This window comes from Artibeus jamaicensis, unplaced genomic scaffold (genome assembly GCF_021234435.1).
Source record: "Artibeus jamaicensis isolate MK-2021 breed Jamaican fruit bat unplaced genomic scaffold, CSHL_Jam_final contig_391, whole genome shotgun sequence".
Lineage (NCBI taxonomy): Eukaryota > Metazoa > Chordata > Mammalia > Chiroptera > Phyllostomidae > Artibeus > Artibeus jamaicensis.
This window is the reverse complement of record NW_026521814.1, coordinates 3,615,488-3,636,714: the sequence shown is the minus strand read 5'-3', so window position 1 is coordinate 3,636,714 and position 21,227 is coordinate 3,615,488. Positions and strand designations below refer to the sequence as shown.

Below are 21,227 nucleotides of genomic sequence, written 5' to 3'. Positions count from 1 at the left end.
AGTCCACTGAGCCACACCAGCCAGGCCCATAGGTTTATTTTTTAAACAAATTGGAATGAAGTGCCACATAAGAAGATCTATCTGAATAACTTCTGAGACAGTCACTTTTGAAGGTTTTGCTCTTTGCTGCATCTATATATTCTGGTATGTTTGTTAAATCAGTATCATTATCACATAGTCACACCTCATAAATATTTGAATTTGTGGTCAAAAATGCATATTCTTCCACAATTACAGTTAAGAATATTTTTCTCTCTCCACCTACATACAGCTTTATAATGATGTCCACATTTGCTTTCTTGAAGTTTCTGCTGTGACCACTGGCAGAAACAGCATAGCAGACCAGATGGTCTGTGGAATTGAGTAGAGAAATTCTTGGCCGTTATTTAATTCAGTAGTTCTACTCAATCTGCTCAGGAGAGTCTAATGAGAGAACATAAGGATGCTGCTGTTAAGATTAGGTACATTGGCAACATTTCTGCATTTCTTGCCTACCCTTGGCTGGGCATTGTCGGAAGTTTTCTTATCCTTATAAAACCATTAAATGATTCATTTAAATATTAAATGCATTTTCCATGTGGTATAATATTTTTAAAAGATTGCTGTAGGTTTAAATCCTTTTAACTATAGAGAGATCGTGAAGACTGGAAAAACAGATTTGTCTGTTCACAATTGACAAGTTGACCATCTCATTTGGCTTAAGAAACATTGTGGTGGCTTCTGTGATTCTAACATGGAAAGACTGGAATGAGTGGGCTCAAAGTCCTGGATGATGCAGGGGCTCTCTCTGGGACTCATGCTCTGTGTCTTGTATCAGAGGGTGCCATGACTAACACTGTCTTTGCAAAGACCCTTCTAGTGTTGTCTGCAGTGATTCCATGTCACCCCCTGTCTGATGTGGCGTTTTTACTTCTGTGAGAAAACTTGTATGGCAGGTGCAGTTTTCTTTACAGTTGGTCCTAATATCTAGAATAAAACTTTGTTTTGTAAGACAACCTTAAATGTCAGTTTCTGTTGGTAAGATTAGCAGACTCAGAACTGGGAAAAATACAAGTGAGTAAATGTCTTTGCCTTGAATTATTTATTACAGTTTCAACTTAATAATGCCTGACTGACTTCCTCTTTTCTTTCTTTCCTTTATTGTCAGTAAAGTTATTCATTTGTGGTATGAGAGTTGATAGGTACAAACAATAATATATCATTGTGTCTGTTGCAGTATTAAAAATATCTATTTATAAAAACTTTGGCGATGAGAATGTTTGAGGAATACAGCATTCCAATAAACTGAAATAAAAAAAAATAAGTAAAAGACAACATTTTATGTAGAAAAACTGTCTTGGCCAGCATAGTTCTCTTGAAATCATGAATGCCTAGTGCCATGCCTGAAACACATAGAGTATTTTTATTTCTTTATAATTAATAGAGTAAAAGCTCTCTTCTTAAATATATTTTATTGATTATGTTTGTTCCCCTTTCTCCCCTTCAAGCAGTAACTGCCATTACCTCTGGCAGTTGCCCCCTTTATTCATGTCCAAGGGCCATGTATATAAGTTCCTTGGCTACTTCATTTTCTATATTGTTCTTAACATCCCCCTACATATTTTGCACCTACCAATTTGTACTTCTTAATCCCTGCAACTTTTCTCCCATTCTTCCCCCCCTTCCCAACTGATAACCTTCCAAATGATCTCCAGATCTATGATTCTGTTTCTGTTCTGCTTGTTTGCTTAATTTGTTTTTCAGATTAAATTATTGATGGTAGTTAATTTATTGCTGTTTAAATGTTCATAGTTTTGATCTTCTTTTTCTTAAATAAGTCCTAACATTTCATATAATAAGAATGGTTTGGTGATGATGAATTCCTTTAGCTTTATCTTGTCTGGGAAGCACTTCATCTGCCCTTCAGTTCTAAATGGTAGCTACACTGGATAGAGCAATCTAGGTTATAGCTCCTTGCTTTTCATCACTTTGAATTTTTCCTGCCAGTCCCTTCTAGCCTGCAAAGTTTCTCAGCTGTCAGTCTTATGGGAACTCCTTTGTAGATAACTATCTGCTTTTTTCTTCCTGCTTTTGAGATTCTCTATATTTAACTTTTGGCATTTTAATTATGTGCCTTGATGTGGTCCTCTTTACATCCATTGTGTTTGGGAATCTCTGTGCTTCCTGGACTTGTATGTCTATTTCCTTTACCAAATTAGGGAAGTTTTCTTTCATCATTTTTTCAAATAAGTCTTCAATTTCTTGCTCTTTCTATTCTCCTCCATCACCCCTATGATTCTGTTGAAGTAAGCAATGAGTTCCTTGAGCATCCTAATAACCACTGTTTTGAACTCTGCATCTGATGGATTGCTTATCTCTGTTTTGTTTCGTTCTTTTTCTGGAGTTTTGTTCTGTTCTCTCATTTGGGCCATATTTCTTTGTCTTCTCTTTTGGCAGCCTCCCTGTGTTTGTTTCTTTGTGTTAGGTAGAGCTGCTCTGACTACCTGTCTTAGTAGTCAGTAGGCTTAATGTAGAAAAGTGCACTGGCAAGTTGGATGGGGCTGAGCCTTAGGTAATCACCAGGGCTGGGCAACCCAAGTCATGGCTCTGTGTGGGGGAGGGCTTGGAAAGCAGACTATGCGGCCACCTGGCCTCTGTGGTTTTGTCTGGGAGGAAGCTGTCTCCCAGCACTTGCCCTGATGCCAGACACTTCAATTTCTCCCCATATGCCATTGGTGCCGAAGCCCAGATAAAGTGAGTCTGTGTAAGTCTTGAGTTTTTTGCAGGCCCTTTAAGAGGAGACTCCTGAGAATCCTATAGTCTCTTCTGCTGCCCCAACGCCCACTGGTTTTTACAGCCAGAAGTTATGGTGATTTATTTTCCTGGTGCTGGAACCTTAGGCTGGGCACTTTGGTATAGGGCTGGGATCCCTTGCTCCTGAGGTATCCCAATTTTTATCCATCACTCTTGCGTGTGGGATCACCCATTCAGTGTCTGCATATCTCTGCACATTTCTGTCCCCCCTACCAGTCTGGATGGATGTGGGTTTTTAATTCCTTGGTTGTCAGACTTCCATACAGCTCAATTTTCTGATGATTCTGGGTGATATTTTTTTCATAGTCTAGTGGTTTGCTGTGGTTGTATAAGAAGGTGAGCCATGTTTACCCACGCCTCCATCTTGACTGGAAGTCCCGCATCCAAAGCTCTGTATTTATGGATGTCTTTACTAACCCTCACTCTTTTTAATAATTTGTCTAGGTATAGAATTCCAAGTTCAAAATAAATTTCCTCTCAGAACTTTAAAGTTTTTAATCCATTGTCTTTCAGCATCCAGTTTTAAAGATAAAAAAGTTTGTTGCCAATCTGATTCCTGTTTATTTGTAAGACTTTTTGTTTTGATTTGTTTATTGGTTCCTAATGTTATCTTTGCAAGCTTTGCAGTTTTTCTCTTATTATTGGAGTTATGATATTTCACTAAAATATGTTTAAAATGTTGTATTAAAACATTCACTGTTCCTGCTCTGTACTTGGTAAACTAATTTAACCTTAAACCTACAGTCTTTTATTCAGCTAAGAGAATAGTATGTGTTTCATTATTTTCCCTTTTCTGTTTTTGCCTTCTGGGTCAAAATTTTGCCAAGCATTACAGCATTGTGGTTTTGAGCAAGTTAACCTCTAACATCTTTGATCATCATTTGCATTATTATAAAGTGAAAATTATAATCCCCAGGAGGCCAGTACCCAATATGGTAATTATTCTTTCTCCTTCACATGTCTTGCTCTTCTAAGCTTATCGTTTTGATCAAGGCACTTGGATCTAAATATAGACTTCTGGCTCTTAAAGTGATGTCTGGGCTGTTTTTAGCATGAAGGTTATTGGGCCTGCCTCTGGTCGTCTTCAAGGTAGCGCTGGCTCATTCCTAAAGGCTTTTTGAATACTGTGGCCTGTGTTATGTGACTTACTCAGAGATCAGCCCAAGAGGAGTCAAAGCCTATGTGGAAATGGGAGATAAAATGTTAAATAATGACAAGGAGGCACTTAACCATTTGTTATAAGGTAGAAGTCTGTGAAAGAAAACAGTGGGATCTACAGAATTCCCACATGGGTTCATCCGACGCATGGCTGCCAAATTAACAGTCTCAGAAGGACAGCTTTATTCACGGCACTCTGCTTAAAAATCTGCACTGGACCCCCATTGCCTATCAAGTTAACATCAGATTCTTCAACTTCATTTTGAAGTTGTCCAAAAGATTGGCTACAGTGAAACATTCCAGTCTTGCATCCTGCTATTCTCTACGTTTTCCTTCAGTCTAATCAAAATATATTACTCTGTTTCCAAGTTTATTTCATGTTCCCTTTCCATGCCTGGAATTCACCCTGCCTCTGGTTCACACCAGTGAGATCCTTCCCTTTTAAGGTCCACGGCCTCTTCCTTCATGAAGCGTCCATCAATCTCTGTAACTTTTTCTCTGTATGTCCCAGAACACATGACTTATGCGTCTCTTCTAGCACCTAACCTACTATGTGGAAATGACTTTAGGTAGGAACTATGTCATACTCATTTGTGATTTAATAAGGTCTAACAGTGCTTTGTATGTAATCTGTTGTCAGTAGATGTGGTTGAATGAAAAAATGAATGCATGCATGTATTAGTCACTGCATAGTACTGTTTTACATGGAGAAAAATAAATTTGGAGTTTTTTTTTAATGGAGCTGACTGGTGATTAAAATTGTGCTTCGTTGACTATTTTGAGTAGAGTTTTTTTATGTTATTTGTATGATCACTTCTTATTTTTTATGAATAATTATAAGCACTTGCTAATGACACAGAATACTGTCAGATACTTGGGAAATAGTTACTCAGCTTTCAGTCCTTTTCCCTTCAAGAGTTTATATGGAGAAAAATGAAAACCAAATGTAATACTGCTGGTGACTGAAAATATTGTATGCATTTTAATGAAATTTCTTGTGTCACTTAACTTGTGTGCTTGTGAAAAAATAAACCAACTTGTTACTTGAGATTGATGGTAATAAATCTGCTGAGAGTTGAGGTCTATTTTAGAATGTATTCTGTCTTCTTTTCCACTGATGAAGTTGAAGATACTGCACAATTTTATTCTTAAAGTTACAGCATTTCCTGTAAAGAATATACAACTTTTATAAAGGCACTAGCGAGTTCTTGATGGATATAGAGAAGAGGTGAAGGGCAAAACGTTCTGTGGGACTTTGTTGTGTGTGATGGATAATATTTGGGAGAAGAGCAGCCGAAATTTTGTCTTTAGTCAGTAGGGTGACATTGATTTGTGGCAAGTCAGTGTATCCCCATATGTTTTTTCAACATGGATGATGTTTAAGAGAACAGTACTCAGAGTTCCTAAAAAGGACTTTTAAATGGTAAGGATGTACTCCTACTTGGAAAAATACACATTAGTGTCTTTCAGGGCTTAAATGTGTTTTAAATTTTATAGTAATTTTTTTCTTTTATAAATGGAAAATACTTAGACCATTTTGTACAAATAGTTCATTCTGCAGACAAAGAGTGGTGCTCTGAGAGGTGGTGGAGGACTGAGGACCAAAACTCAGAACCTTGCAGCTTGTACGACAATGTATTCATGGCTTCCAGGGGTTAGGACATGGATGCTGTGGGGAGAACCATCATTCCGCCCGCCACAGGGAACAGCACGTAGCTGAAGGGTTAGGCTCCAGCGGGAAAAAGGGAACATTTTCTAATTTACTTGGAAGTATACTTTGTTTGTCTCGTAGTGGAAATGTATTTTTTGGCTGATGTTTCCTGTTTCCTCTTAAAATGTAGTATATTTTACTTGCTTGAAGGGAGAGGCACAGATAGGAGAGCCAGAGACAAAAGTCCTACCTCACCAAACACAGCACTCCTGCCTTTAGCGAATAGTTAGTGAGAGCCTGCTGGGAACGTGGTGGGCTCAGGGGTGCAAAGACATCAACACATGCTGTTTATTACTTCCCTGTAGCTGGAGGTTTTCGGGGCATTTGAATAACCGTCTGACCAAGGGGTTTAGAAAGGATTCCTAGGTACTAGGTGACATGTGATGACTTCATAGACAAGTCAAATATTTGCTCATTGAATAAGTAATGTGGACTTCCTAAATCCAATGTATTTTAAAGAAATGATAATGTATTTATCCATTGGAATGTATTAAATGCAAATGCCAGAAATAATTGCTCACAAATAAAAAATACAGTAAGAATTTTTTTCATTAAAAATTTTTTGTTATTCAAGTACAGTTGTCTACCTTTTCCCCCCACCTCTTTCCTTCACCCCACCCATCTCCACCTCCCTCCCTTGATTTCACCTCCCCTTGGTTTTGTCCATGTGTCCTTTATAGTTGTTCCTGAAAACCCTTCACCCTTTATCCCTCCATCATTCCCTCCCACCTCCCCTCTGGTTACTGTCAGACTGTTCTTAATTTCAATGTGTCCCATTATATTTTGCTTGCTTATTTGTTTTGTTGATTAGGTTCCACTTAAAGGTGAGATCATATCGTATTTGTCTTGCACCGCCTGGCTTATTTCACTTAGCATAATGTTCTCCAGTTCCATCCATGCTGTTGCCAAGGGTGGGAGTTCCTCTTTTTTTTGCTGTGTATTATTCCACCTTGTAAATGTACCATAGTTTTTGATCCATTCATTTACTGGTAGCGATCAGAGAGATGCAAATTAAAACCACAGTGAGATACCACTTCACACCAGTCAGAATGGCCATCATAAACAAATCAACAAACAACAAGTGTTAGAGAGCATGTGGAGGAAAGGGAACCCTAGTGCACTGTTGGTGGAATTGCAGACTGGTACAGCCACTGTGGAAAACAATATGGAATTTACTCAGAAAACTAAAGATGGAACTGCCTTTTGACCTGGAAATTCCACTGCTGTGATTATACCCTCAGAATCCTGAAACATCAATTCATAGCAGCACAATTTACGATAGCCAAGTGCTGGAAGCAATAGTAAGAATTTTAAGGAGCCATTGTCAGTATTCAAGCAGTCAGAGCTCATAGCAACTCCACTTTCATTAAGTGCTTGACTTTTAACTTGAAGAATCTTACAGTTTTTTACATTTTAATTTCTATATGAATATTACATTAATTATAAAAATAAATCCCTTCAAATAACCATTTCATGATTCCTGCTTGGAGATCAATATAGTTAAAAAATGGGCATGTATTATTCTAGTATTTTTCCTATGGGCTTACCTATGCTTATGATATATATATATAAAATTATATATATTTGATTTTATACCATTTGGGTCATTCTAAATTACTGTTTTGTAATGAAAAATAAATTCAGGAGTGTGCGTGGCAATCTTTATTATTAATTTGTATCTTAGTTCTGTCAATTGCTCCGTAACCTCTGCCATCTGACTGCATACATGTTACTAATTTCTAACCATTTTCAACATCTCACCTGTTCTCAAGTTTTTCCTCTCATAAACGATGAGGCAGTAAACATTCTTCCAGATGACTATTTAAATAGTTATGCTAATTAGTCTGTAAGAGTAGGGAAATGGGAAAGCAGTAGTTATGTACCAGGATGTGTCTTCTCAACATTTTTATAAAGGCTGCCAAATGTCCTTCCCGAGTCAGTTCCCAGTAATTCTACTTTTGCCAGCATCCGAGAGTATCGCTGTCTTCCTAACACTTGTGCCACCATTTGACATTTTCAGTCTTTTAAATGTTTGTCCAGTAGTGAAAATGCTTTGTTTTAATATGCATTTTTCTTATTGCTAGTGAGAATGGATGTCTTTTCCACTTTCTGTATTTAGTGGGATAATATGTTTGTGTGTGTGTGTGAACCGTTTGTTCATATCTGCACTTTGTTCATTTTTCTCTTGGGATGTTATTTATTTATTTTTTCTGTTACTTCTTAGGAACTCTGCATATCCTGGATATTAATTTTCTCTTAAATAAGTTGCACATATTTTTTGCAATCGGTGCCTTGCCTTTTCATTTTACATATATCTTTGTACTATAAACATCAAAATATTTATGAGTTAAATTTGTTGATTTTTTTTTTATGGCTTCTAGCTCTGATTTAGGAAGGCATTTCCTACTTTAAGATTATTCAGCTATTCTTTGATTGTTTCTTCTGAAGTGTTTATAAATTAGTTAATTTTTAGAAATTTCTCTTAGCTTTCTAATTTTGGAGTCCTTTTTTACTGTATCGTGTTGGGTCATGTTAAAAACAAAATTCCGTGGAATGAATTTGAAGATCTAATGAGTTTCACTAAGTGATCATCTCATGGAACATCTGCATGGGTGGGCCAAGGGGTTTTACAAGGCGGAAGGTTTATAGAAAGAAGGGTGTGGCAGGGAATTTTTAGCAAAAGAAGAAAAGGTTAGGAACTTTTTTCTTTTTTGTGGGGAGGTGCAGGGTTTTATCAGGTAGATAGATTGCTTCTTTTAGGTGGTTGTGGGGTAGAGAGGGATTACGTCATTGGTGTTGACCAGAAAATTTAATATTTAGTAATCAAGATTACATTTCTGGTGCTCTGGCTGGTATAGCTCAGTGGATTGAGCACGGGCCTGTGAAGCAAAGGATTGCGGTTCGATTCCCAGTCAGGGCATATGCCTGGGTTGCAGGCCAGATCCCAGTGGGGGACACATGAGAGGCAACCACACATTGATATTTCTCTCCCTCTCTCCTTCCCTTCCCCTCTCTCTGAAAATAAATACATAAAATATTGTTTTAAAAAGATGATAAAAAAGATTACATTTCTGGTGAAGGTCACAATTGAGATAAAGTCAGATGTTAAGTCTGTGTTGGTATCATGGGTTTAGCACAAGTGATACCATTTTGAGTCTGCTTTTTTTTTTTTAACAGTGGGCATCCACATCTTTTGTTTACAAATATGTGTATAGTTAGCCTTTTGGGTGTCTCATCTTTGTTTTCATTCATTGCAGCTATTGTATATACACATAGATTTGTCAGGACCTTTTAGAACTTGAATGACTACAGTTTTATAGTACATCAGCTATGCCAAACTCTCTGTTATTCTAACTTTCTTGGCTATGATTGTACATTTTCTTTACACTGAAATAGTTTGAATAGCGTAGAAATTATTTGTTCCTTAAAGGTTATATAACATTTTTCTCTTACAAAAAATATTTAGGATTGGGCTACTTCTTTTTTGGAGTAATTCTTTCACAAATTTCTTTTTTTTTTTTTACTTTTTTAAAAACAAAGTTGTAGCATTGTTTTCTTGTTTTTTTATTTAAAAGTATTGTTTTCTCTTTCTTTTTTATATCCTCACCTGAGAATATGTTTATTGATTTTTAGGGGTTGGAGAGGGGAGAGAGAGAGAAAGAAACATTGATGTGAGAGAGAAAGATTGGTCAGTTCCCTCCTGTGTGTGCCTTGACTGGAGGTCAAACCTGTAACCTAGGTATGTGCCCTGACTGGGAATTGAACATGCAACACTCTGGCGCACAAGATGATGCTCCAAACAACTGAGCCACTGGCCAGGCTGACAACTTTCTTTTTTCTATAGTAACTGTTGTCTTTGAATTTTCTTTTTTCTGGATTCAGTTCTTATAAATTGTATTATCCATTACATCGAGAGAATTATCCATTTCATTTAGATTTTATTTGCATAAAATTGAGGGAAGTAGTTTCTTTTTTAATTCTTAGGTTTAAGTATATTTTATTGATTATGCTATTACAGTTGTCCCATTTATTTTTCTCTCCTGTCTCACCCTTTGCCTTGCATATCCCTGCCTCCAGCGTTCCCCACCTTAGTTCCTAACCACGGGTCATACATGTAAGTTCTTTGGTCTTGCCATTTCCTGTACTATTCTTAACCTACCCCTGTCAATATTGTACCTACTATTTATGGTTCTTATTCCCATACCTTTTTCCCCATTCTCCCCCTCCTACTCCCCACTGATAACCTTCCATATGAACTCCATTTCTGTGATTCTGTTCCTGTTCTAGTTGTTTGCTTTGATTTGGTTTTTGTTTTTTAGGTTCAGTTGTTGATAGTTGTGAGTTTGTTTTCATTTGACTGCTCATAGTTTTGATCTTCTTTTTCTTAGATAAGTCCCTTTAACATTTCATATAATAAGGGCTTGGTGATGATGAACTCCTTGAACTTGACCTTGCCTGGGAAGCACTTTATCTGCACTTCCATTCTAAATGATAGCTTTGCTAGATAGAGTAATCTTGGATGTAGGCCCTTGCCTTTCATGACTTTGAATACTTCTTTCCACCCCTTCTTGTCTTCAAGGTCTCTTTTGAGAAATCGGCTGGTAGTTTTAAGGGCACTCCTTTGTAGGTAACTATCTCCTTTTCTCTTATTGCTTTTAAAAGTCTCTTCTTATCTTTAATATTGGATAACTTAATTACAATGTGTCTTGGTGTGTTTCTTCTTGAATCCAACTTCTTTGGGACTCTCTGAGCTTCCTGGACTTCCTGGAAGTCTATTTCCTTTGCCAGATTGGGGAAGTTCTCCATTATTTGTTCAAATAAGTTTTCAATTTCTTGCTTTTCCTCTTCTCCTCTGGCACCCCTATGAGTTGGATGTTGGAATATTTAAAGTTGGCCCAGAGGTTCCTAAGCTTCTCCTAATTTTTTTTTGAATTCTTGTTTCTTCATTCTGTTCTGGTTGAATGTTTATATCTTCCTTCTGTTCCAAATTGTTGATTTGAGTCTCAGTTTTCTTCCCTTCACTGTTGGTTCCCTCTGTATTATTATTTTATTCACTTTGTATAGCTTTCACTTCTTCCTTTATTTTTGGACCATACTTAACCATTTCTGTGAGCATCCTGATTACCAGTGTTTTGAACTCCCATCTGGTAAGTTGTCTGTATCCTTGTCACTTAGCTCTTTTTCTAGAGTTTTGGTCTATTCTTTCATTTGGACTGTATTTTTTTTTTCTTGGCATGCTTGTTACATTGTAGGGGTGGAGCCTTAGATATTTACCAGGGCAGAGCAACCCACACAACTGTGTGGTGGCACTGTCTGTGGGGGAGGGGTCTGAGAAGGAACAATGTTACTTTCTTAGCTATCGCTCCCCTTTCAGTTACTTCCCCTGCTACCCAGAAGCGCATTGTGCCTTCCTGGTGCTGATTCTGGGTCGGTGGGTTTGTGTACATTTTTGGACCCTTGGGTCCCTCCAGTGGACTCTACTGTGAGACTGGGAATTTCTCCTGCCCCGAAAGTTTTTATAGCCAGAGGTTTTGAGTCTTCATTTCCCGGTGCTGGAACCCTGCGTTGCATGGTCTGTCTCACTCCTAGTTTGTCCCAGTTTATGCACATGCGAATGTGGGACTGCCTACCAGCCATCGCCTTCTCGCACGTCCTCTCTGCCCACACTGCCTGTCTCCTCCCCGTCTCCCAGTCTGAATGAATGTATCTTCTCTAACTCCTTGGTTGTTGGACTTACATACAGCTGTGTTTTCTGGCAGTTCTGGTTGTTGTTTGTTTTTAAGCTGTTTATTGTCCTTCTTTTGGTTTTGCGAGGAAGCAGAGCATTTCTACCTACACCTCCTTCTAGACTGGAATTAGTTTCTTAACTTTCTTTTAATTGCTTCTTCATTTTCCTGGTGTGTGTTCTCATTTTGTATATGAGTATGTTTTTCTTTTTTTCTCCCCAGATTTGTTTTGCTAGCTATTTATCTACTTAATTTGACTAAATAATATTTTCTAATTTTTGGATGTTAATGAATTTATTTTCATTCTTGTTTGTTAGTAGATGTATTTAAGGATATGAATTACACTATGATGGGATTTTTATTTTGACCAAGTTTTTTGTTTTTAATCCACTCTCTTAAAGAAAAGTTATATTCTTTGATTTAACCTTTCAGTTTAATATGTAACAGTTAAATCTATGTTATTAATTATATCAACCTATTTAATTTTTTTTGTATATTTACTTTTTAATCTACTGTTGCTTCATGGCTTATAGGGGTTGGATAATGGTCTATTAATAATGTTTCTGTAGTTTTCCTCATATTCCTTGTACTGTGTTTTATAAATTTGTATTCCATAAGACTTAAGTATTCATAATATTTTTTATTGTGAGTCCCACCAGTCAATGTTACAGAGTTCTTTTGATTGGCTCTTTAATGCTTTTCTGTTCTGAGTTCAATCTTGCAAGATAATGGACTATGGTTATTTTCTTCCCTCCTTCCTCCCTTCCTCTTCTCATTCTCCATCCCTCCTTCTTTCTTTTCTTGCCCCAAACCCATTCCTTTGTGTTCACACTGAATCACTTGGGCATTAGGTCTCTTTCCCACCAACAGAATGGAATCTCCTTTATGATTCAAGTGGAAAGGTTGTTTCTTTTCAATAAGTTAGTTTAGCTCTCTCACAGTTACTGAGATAAAAAAGTTTGGTATTAATACTGTTACATTATTTCACGTTATGTTTTTCAATTTATGAGTTTTGAAGAAATGTTATAATTTGTTCTGCTTTCTTAGCTTTATGATCTTTTAACTAGAAAGGTTGCTATTTCTATTGTCATTATGACTATAACTGTATGAAAACCCTTAATCCTCTTATTTTTCAAACTATCTATTAATCCCCCTCTGAGGAGTAATGATAAAATTAATATTTTCCTCCTCTCCCCTATTCTATTAGTTAATTTTAGAATTGTAAAATCATTTACTTAAATTCTCCTGTGATTTATCATTTTGAAGTAATATCTTTTGATCTCAGTAGCACTCCATGTTCTTCCGCCTTCAGCTTTTATCTTTTTTGGGAGGTTATCATTTCTGCAGTATTAAGGCATATATAACTTATATTTTATTATAGCAACATAACTACATAGGGATTTAGTTCCATAATTAGTTTTGGTGTTTATTCTGGTCTTTTTCCTCTGATTTTTCCAACCATCTCTTAGATGACTACAGTTTAATCTTTTAGTAGATTCCTGAAGAAGATCCCATGGGACCAAGATACTGTGTGTTTGCACATGTTCAGAACTTTTGCACATTGTTGCCTTTATAATTTATAATTAATGAGTTTGGCTGAATTTAAAAATCTCATATAAATTTTCTTATCCCAAGAATTTTATAGGATTACTCCATCAAGTGGAGTAACTAGAGGGGTCTACTGAACCCTATATTTCAATATTCTTTGAGAAATACAACAGAGACAATCCTCCCCCGACCCCTACAACCATCACTATAAGATACCAGAGCTTTCTTGCCTTGTATTCCAAAGAGTTTTTTTAACTTTGAAGTCCAGGAACTTTACTAGGTATCTTACTGTTGACCATTAAAACAAGTTTTTCTAGAGGACTGGGTGCCCTTTAAATAAATATTTTATTACAAAAAGTTTTCATATATTTTATCTTTACGTATTTATTGTTTTCCAGTATTTTGGTTTGCTCTGTGGAAATTCCAGTTACATGTATTATGTAGATATCTTTTAGATCTCTTTTTGTTTAGATCTCTGTTTCTAAAACTTCTTTATTTTTTAAATATATTTTATTAATTATATCATTACAGTTGTTCTATTCCCATCCTTCATTCCCCTCCACCCTGCACACCCCCCCACCATTCCCCCCCTTTAGTTTATGACTATGTGTCTCAAGTTCTTTAGATTCTATATTTCCCATACTATTATTGCCCTCCCCCCTATCTGTTTTCTACCTACCATCTATGCTACTTATTTTCTGAACCTTCTCCCCCTTTCTCCTTCTCCCACTCCCCTATTGCTAATCCTCTATGTGATCTTCATTACTATGGTTCCACTCCTGATTTAGCTGTCCTCTTAGTTTGCTTTTGTTTTAGGTGTGGTTGTTAATAACTGTGAGTTTGCTGTCCTTTCACTGTTCATCTTTTTTATCTTCTTTTTCTTAGCTAAGTCCCTTTAACATTTCATATAATAAGGGCTTGGTGATGATGAACTCCTTGAATTTGGTCTTATCTGAGAAGCACTTTATCTGTCCTTCCATTCTAAATGAAAGCTTTGCTGGATAGAGCAATCTTGGATGTAGGTCTTTGAATTTCATGACTTGGAATACCTCTTTCCAGCCCCTTCTTGCCTGTAAGGTCTCTTTTGAGAAATCCACTGCCAGTCTGATGGGGACTCCTTTGTAGGTGACTGTCCCCTTATCTCTTGCTGCTTCTAGGATTCTCTCCTTCATTTTAATCTTGGCTAATGTAATGATGATGAGCCTTGGTGTGTTCCTTCTTGGGTCCAACTTCTTTGGGACTCTCTGAGCTTCCTGGACTTCCTGGAAGTCTCTTTCCTTTCCCAGATTGGGGAAGTTCTCCTTTATTATTTGTTCAAATAAGTTTTCCACTTGTGTCTGTTCCTCTTCCCCTTCTGGTACCCATATAGTTCGGATGTTGGAAGGTTTAAAGATGTCCTGAAAGCTCCTAAGCCTCTCCTCATTTTTTTGAATTCTTGTTTCTTCATCCTTTTGTGTTTGGTCATTTTTTATCTCCTTCTGGTCCACTCCTTTGATTTGAGTCTCAGTTTCTTTTTCATTAATATTGGTTTCCTGTGTATTTCCCTTCATTTCTATTAGTTTAGCCTTCATATGTTCCTCTAATTTGTGACTAAAATCAACCAGTTCTTTGAGCATCCTGATCACCAGTGTTTTGAACTGTGCATCTGAAAGTTTGGCTATTTCTTCATTGCTTAGATTTATTGGCTCTGGGGCTCTGAGTTGTTCTTGAGTCATGCTTTGATCTGTTTGTGCCTGTTAAGTATGAGGAGCGGAGCCTTAGTTCTTCACCCGGGTGGGGCCACCCAGGTTGCTGTTTTATGATGCTCTATGTGGGGGCGGGGTCAGAGAGGGACTATGTGGTTCCCTCTGCCGCTTCCTGCCTCTGGGGCCTGCGTGGTCCGTCTCACCACCGCTAGCTCCTGCACCGGTTTATCTGTGCATGAATGTGTGACCACGGTCTGCCCTCAGTGGGTCTGCCTGCTTCTCCACACCTGGGATCCGCCCATGGCTGCTGGCGCACCTGGGTAGCCCATCCGGGTCAGTCCGGTGGATCTTTCCTACCTGACCCTGCTCTGCTGCTGGCTCTGCCCCTCTTACTGGTTTGGCTGAAGGGTTTGTTGTTGTCAGACTTCTGTGTAGTTCAATTTTCTGTGGTTTGGCTGCGTTTTTGTTGCTAAAACTTTGTTGTTTTTAAACTTGGTTGTGTGAGAAGGCAAAGTGCTTCCACCTACGCCTCCATCTTGGCGGAAGTCCTTAAAACTTCTTTAATTTGTAGCGGTTTTTCTCTCTCTTTGGCTGCTGTTCTTTTATCTGTCATCTATTTACCTGAACTCTGATTTCATTATGGATTTCAATACATAGCAGTTATATATATCTCTTGCACTCTGCAATCTGATGTTTCATGTCCTCTTACTATCTTGGTATTTCTTACACTTTCAGTTTTCTGCCTTGTGTGTGAACAGATATGATTTTGCTTATTACTACTATTCTTGGTTTAATGGATGATCCTAATTTTTTTAAATTATATTTTATTGATTATGCTATTACAGTTGTCCCAGTTTTTCCCCCTTTGCCCCCTCCACATAGCACAACCCGACTCCTTCAGGCAACCCCACACCATTGTTCATGTCTGTGATGAATGTGAATAAATTCTTTGGCTACTCCATTTTCTATACCGGACTTCACATACCCATGGCTATTTGGTAACTACCTTATTTGTACTTCTTAATCCCCTCACCTCCTCACCCATTTCTCTACACTGCCTCCCATCTGGCAACCATCAAAATGCTCTCCATATCCATGATTCTGTCTATTTTTCTGGTTTGCTTAGTTTTCTTTATAGATTCAGTTGTTGACAGGTATGTATTTTATCACCATTTTATTGCTTATAGTTTTGATCTTCTTTTCTTAAATGAGTCCCTTTAACATTTCATATAATAATGGTTTGGCAATGAAGAACTCCTTTGTTTTTTTCTTGTCTGGGAAGCTCTTTAATTCTAAACAATATCTTTGTTGGGTAGAGCAATTTTAGCTATAGGTTCCTGCTTTTCATGACTTTTGAATATTTCTTGCCAGTCCCTTCTAGCCTGTAAATTTTCTTTTGAGAGATCAGCTAACTGTTTTATGGAAACTCTTTGTAGGTAACTAAATGCTTTACTCTTGCTGCTCTTTAAGATTCTCTCTTTATCTTTACCTTTGGCATTTTAGTTATAATGTGCCTTGAAGTGAGCCTCTTTATGTCCATCTTGTTTGAGACTCTCTGTGCTTCCTCAACTTGCATGTCTATTTCCTTCACCAAATTAGGGAAGTTTTCTTTTTGTTATATTGTCAGATAGATTTCCAACTTCTCCCTCCTTCTCTTCTCCTTCTAGTACCCCTATAATACAAAGGTTGGAACACTTGAAGTTGTTCCAGAGGCTCTTTATACTATGCTCATTTTTTTTTGCATTCTTTTTTCTTCTTGGTAGTCTGATTGGTTATTTTTTTCTTCCTTATATTCCAATTCATTGACTTGATTCTCAGCTTTATTCACTCTCCTGTTGTTTCACTGTAAATTGTTCCTTATATTAATAGTGAATCTTTCTTTTTTTATGCTGTTGAAGTCCTCACTAAGTGCCTTGACCTTCCTTATAACCAATCTGTAGAACTCTGCATATAATAGATTGCTTATTTCCATTTTGTTTAGTTCTATTTCTGGACTTTTTATCTGTTCTTTCTTTTGAGCTATGTTGCTTTGTCTTTTCATTTTGGCAGCTTCCCTGTGTTTGTTTCTATGTATTAGGTTGCCCTGCTATGACTTCCTGTCTTGGTATTGTAGCCATATGTAGTAGGTGTCCCGTAGGGTCCAGGGGCACAGCCTCCCCTTTCACCCAAGCTGAGTACTTCAGGTGTGTCCTTTATATGGCTGAATATAGCTTCACTTTATAATTGAGCCTGGGTTGCTGTTGGCAGGTCATTGGGAGGGATTTACCAAGACCAGTCAGTTGCAAGGGCTGGCTGTGCCCACTGACCATCAGCCTCCATCCTCTCTGGAGGATTAGCTGTGCACAGTCAGGGTGGTGGTGCTCTGACATTGTCTGTAGTTGTCTACTGATTGTGCTGGCCCTGGGGTTTCCCAGGTGGTATAGGCCATGATCACCCCCCACCTGTATTTTGCCTGGCACTATCCTGCATGAGGTGCAGAGCAATCTGAGATGGCTGCTACTTGTGCTGGACTTGGAGATTCCCAAGAGAAGCCTAGTTGTGAACAGCACTCACTGCTGCTAGTGCTGTGCTTAGGGCCACTTAGCAAGTGGTGAGGGGACTGGGGGCTCACTGAGGTCAGCTATGGTTTGCTTGGCAGGATTTAGGAAGTTTTGAAATTTGTGCCAAGACCAGCCATTCATATGGAAAAGCTACTATTAACAGCTTTCAGTTGGGTGGGATGGAGCCTTGGGGGATATCCAGGGTGGAGCACACAGAGTTAGCTAGGTTGATGGAGTCTCAAATATGGCACCCAGCTCTGTGACTGTGCCCACCTTTCTGTCCTGTAGAAAGCTGTCCCCTACCTCCTGCCCTGACACTAGCTACTTCAGTTTCTCCCTGTGTGCCATTGCTGCCTTTCAAGTTGCTACCCCAGTGCTGGAACTTAAAGGGAGTGAGTCTGAGTAGGTGAGTCCCTGTGTGATTTCTTTAAGAGGAACTGCTTGGGACTTCAGAAGTTTCTTGTATGAACTCAGTACCTGCTGGGTTTTGGAGCCAGAAGTTATTGGGACTTATCTTCTGGCACTGGAACCCTGGCTAGGGGGCTTGGCATGTGACTGAGACGTCTTGCTCCCAAGATGTCTCCCCTGATTTTTATTTATCATATGTGGGTATAGGAGCAGCTAGTTCCAAGTCTCGCACCGTCTTGCTTGTCTGGGTGGATGTGGTTTCTTTAATTCCATAGTTGTCAGTGTCAGACTTCCATTCAACTCAATTTCTGTCAATTCTGAGTGATGGTTGTTCTATAGTTTAGTTGTAATTTTGATGTAGATGTGTGAGGAGGCAAGCCATGTCTACCTAGTAGGCCACCATCTTGACAGGAAGTGATCTTAATTTTAATTGTATCTTTGGCTGAACTTTTCTTGTAATAGCCCTCTTCTGCCATTTGTTTTTTCTGTACTTTTTCTTCTTTCTTTTTTATGCATGCTCTGTTTGCACAGGTTTGATCTGTGATGGTTCCGTTTTATTTTTCATCTTTAAAGTAGGTGTGTACCTTTGGAACATGTTTATAGGAGGTTCATGAGGAGATAGCCATGAAGTTCTCCTATGAACTTCAGCCATAATGACTTCTTGCTGCTTCAGAGGTACAGTGGTCCCTGCAAGGATGGATTTACATTAATTCTTCTTTCAGGAGGAGTTACCAATTTTTTTTCTTTGAAGTTGTCACATTTCTCACTATTTTTTCATTCAAATTAATTTTAATTTAAAGATTTGTGGCTTTCATCAGCTCATGTAACTTTCCTTCCACCTGTTTTTAAATTTTTTTTCTGCTTTTTTTTTTACTCTTTCTTTAATTCATATTCTGTATGTGTTAATCTTTTGGGATTGGTCATACATTGTTTATTTATTTATTTTTAATTTCTTTGACTTTTTCTTCACATTATATGCGACATTCAACTTTATCTTCCATACTAATTAATTTTAACTTTATTATAATAATATTTTATGTTCTTATATTTCCATATTATTTATAATATCTGAGATTGGTGTGGTTCTTTAATTGCCACTGTTACATAGCAGAGCCTTCTGTTTTTCAATACTATAGCACCTTAAATCTTGACCCCATCTGAGGAGTTCAGTTAGTTAGATCTCTAAAAAATTCTATTTTTTTGTCTGAAATAGCTCTCATATTTTTTGAGGGGGTTCATATTTATATCCTTTTTCATGTTATTTTCTTCAAAAGTATAGTGACCTTGGTTGTCTATTATTAATATGCAATTGCCTATTTAGAGATCTAGAAATGTTTTCTTCTTTATTTTCTTTTTCCTTTTGGTCTTGGAAGTTCCGGGTTGCCTTTGTCTCTGCAATCCTTTCTTTTAAGTAAATACTTACATACTATTTATAATGAGCTTATATTCTTTCGATGTATACTCTAATTTATTGGATCTGCTTTCATCTCATTTCACTGGTATATATGTTCTTGCTATAATTTCATATATTCTTTTCAACTTAATCCCTATAACTTCCTAACTTCTAGAAAAAAATTTAAGTTAATGGTTTACTAAAGGTAACTTTCTTATATCCCATCACAGTTTTTTTTGAAAAATAAATGTCATTTCTTAGCAAGAACATAATTTTTCTTTTTGTTTTTCTCTTCTTTTTCTCCTTATCTTTAGGCTTAGATAATATGAAGAAAGGTGCTTGTTTTCAATTGTTCTCCTGGTCTCATCTCTCTAAAATATTAATGACTTTTTTCTTAAGAAAATCTTAAAAGTATCTAAAATCTGAAGAGTTTAGACAAGATGTTTATATTTTATAGCCTATACTTTTTAAATTTATAACTTACTTTGGAAGCTTATATACAGGAACAAATTAGTGACTTTTGTATGTATTTGGCTATTTGATCCTGCTGTTTCTACCTCTTTGTCATCTCTGAAATATTGACTGCTCTCTAATCTAGTAGTATGATTTTTTCATTTGGTTTGTTTAGGTCTTTCTGTTTTCCTTGCTTCTAGTTACTATTCTGAGAAATAATGCAATTCATCTTCAAAACTGAGATAAAATTTACAACTTATCAGCCCTGGCCTGGTGGCTCATTTGGTTGGAGCATCATTCCATACACCAAAGGGTTGTAGGTTCAATTCCCAGTCAGGTCACATACCTATGTTGTGGGTACTCTTTCTGATCAAGGTGCATACAGTGAGGAACCAATCTGTGTCTTTCTTTCTTTCTTTCTTTCTTTCTTTCTTTCTTTCTTTCTTTCTTTCTTTCTTTCTTTCTTTCTTTCTTTCTTTTCTTTTCTTTTCTTTTCTTTTCTTTTCTTTTCTTTTCTTTTCTTTCTTCTTTCTTTCTTTTTCTCTCCTTTCCTCTCACTCTAAAATCAATAAGCATATCCCTGGGTAAGGATTAAAAAATATTCACAATTTATGAACTACCTTCAAGAACAAAAGCTAAATTCTTCAACATGACTCTTCTTACTTGGTCACTTTCTTGATGGTCTTTTCTAGACTCATCTTTGTGTATGTTTTCTTTATCTGGAATTGCCTTCATTATTGAATCCTGTGTCTATTTGGGGAACATGTCTGTTACCTCATGGTAAAGTTCTACTCTTTCTCTTTTGTGGTTCCAGCACTTTATTTATACTTGCTTGTGGAACTTAATACAGTTTTGTAATTATGTTTATAACTGTCATTCTGCTCTCCTGCTGATAGTAATTCTCTAATAAGTAGTCATAATGCTTCTAGAAAACCGTCAGGTATAGAAAAATGGGCACTTATTAAATACTTGAATAAACAGTGGGTTGCTAATATTTACCATCATTTGAGCTTATAAGTCATTTAGTGATTTCTTTGAAAAAAGAAGTTTTCTGTTAAGAGTTCATGTCAATGAGAAGTCCTGGAAGAAGGAAATAGCTGTTAGAATGGAGGGGAAAAGAGGATAGAAGTAGATTAGATCAGGCTCATCGAGTATGAAGACCAATCCTGTTTTGTACAGCTAGGGAAGCAAAGGGTCTTAGGAGAAGTAAGTTGAGCAGGTAAAACTAGAGGTACTCAGATTAGGTCTAAAGATTTAGACTGTTAATTACTATAACAAAATATTTTAAGATTTTAATGAAACTGGCGTCCTCAGAACAACAGTTAAATTTAGTGTTCACACTACTAACCACTAAAAGAACTGTCACATAGCAAAAACATATCCATATATTTTTGTGAAGAATACTGTGTGCTTTTGTTGAGAATAAATCATAAAGCTAGCAATTGTTATGACAAAAAAGGAGGCTTGTTTGCTATGTAACTGGAGTGACTAATCTTTCCACATTGATTGTGTGTGAATGTAATGCCTACCGTGTACAGGGAGAGCACTCAGTCAGGTATTCTGGGAGTAGCAGAGATTAGAGCATGGGTCCAACTCTTAAGAATTTTATTTTTTGTTAGGCCCAAAATAGGGCTAATTAAAGGATTTATTAGTTATCAAAGCAGTGTGTTAGTCAAGTACAGAGCAAGACATGGAAAATGGAGATTAAGTCCTAAAAAAAGTCCAAAACAAGGAATGATATAATTTAGATAGAGGAATGACTTCTTCCTCTATCTAAAAAAAGTGGAGCAGTGAATTTTCATCTGAGTCTTT

At 37.1% G+C, this 21,227-nt stretch overlaps 1 protein-coding gene across 1 annotated transcript in view; it reads left to right on the top strand.

Moving 5' to 3' along the window:
* Positions 1 to 21,227, top strand: part of GRB14 (growth factor receptor bound protein 14) — a 122,572-nt gene that overhangs the window by 32,917 nt on the left and 68,428 nt on the right. The gene's annotated exons all lie outside the window — the stretch shown is intronic.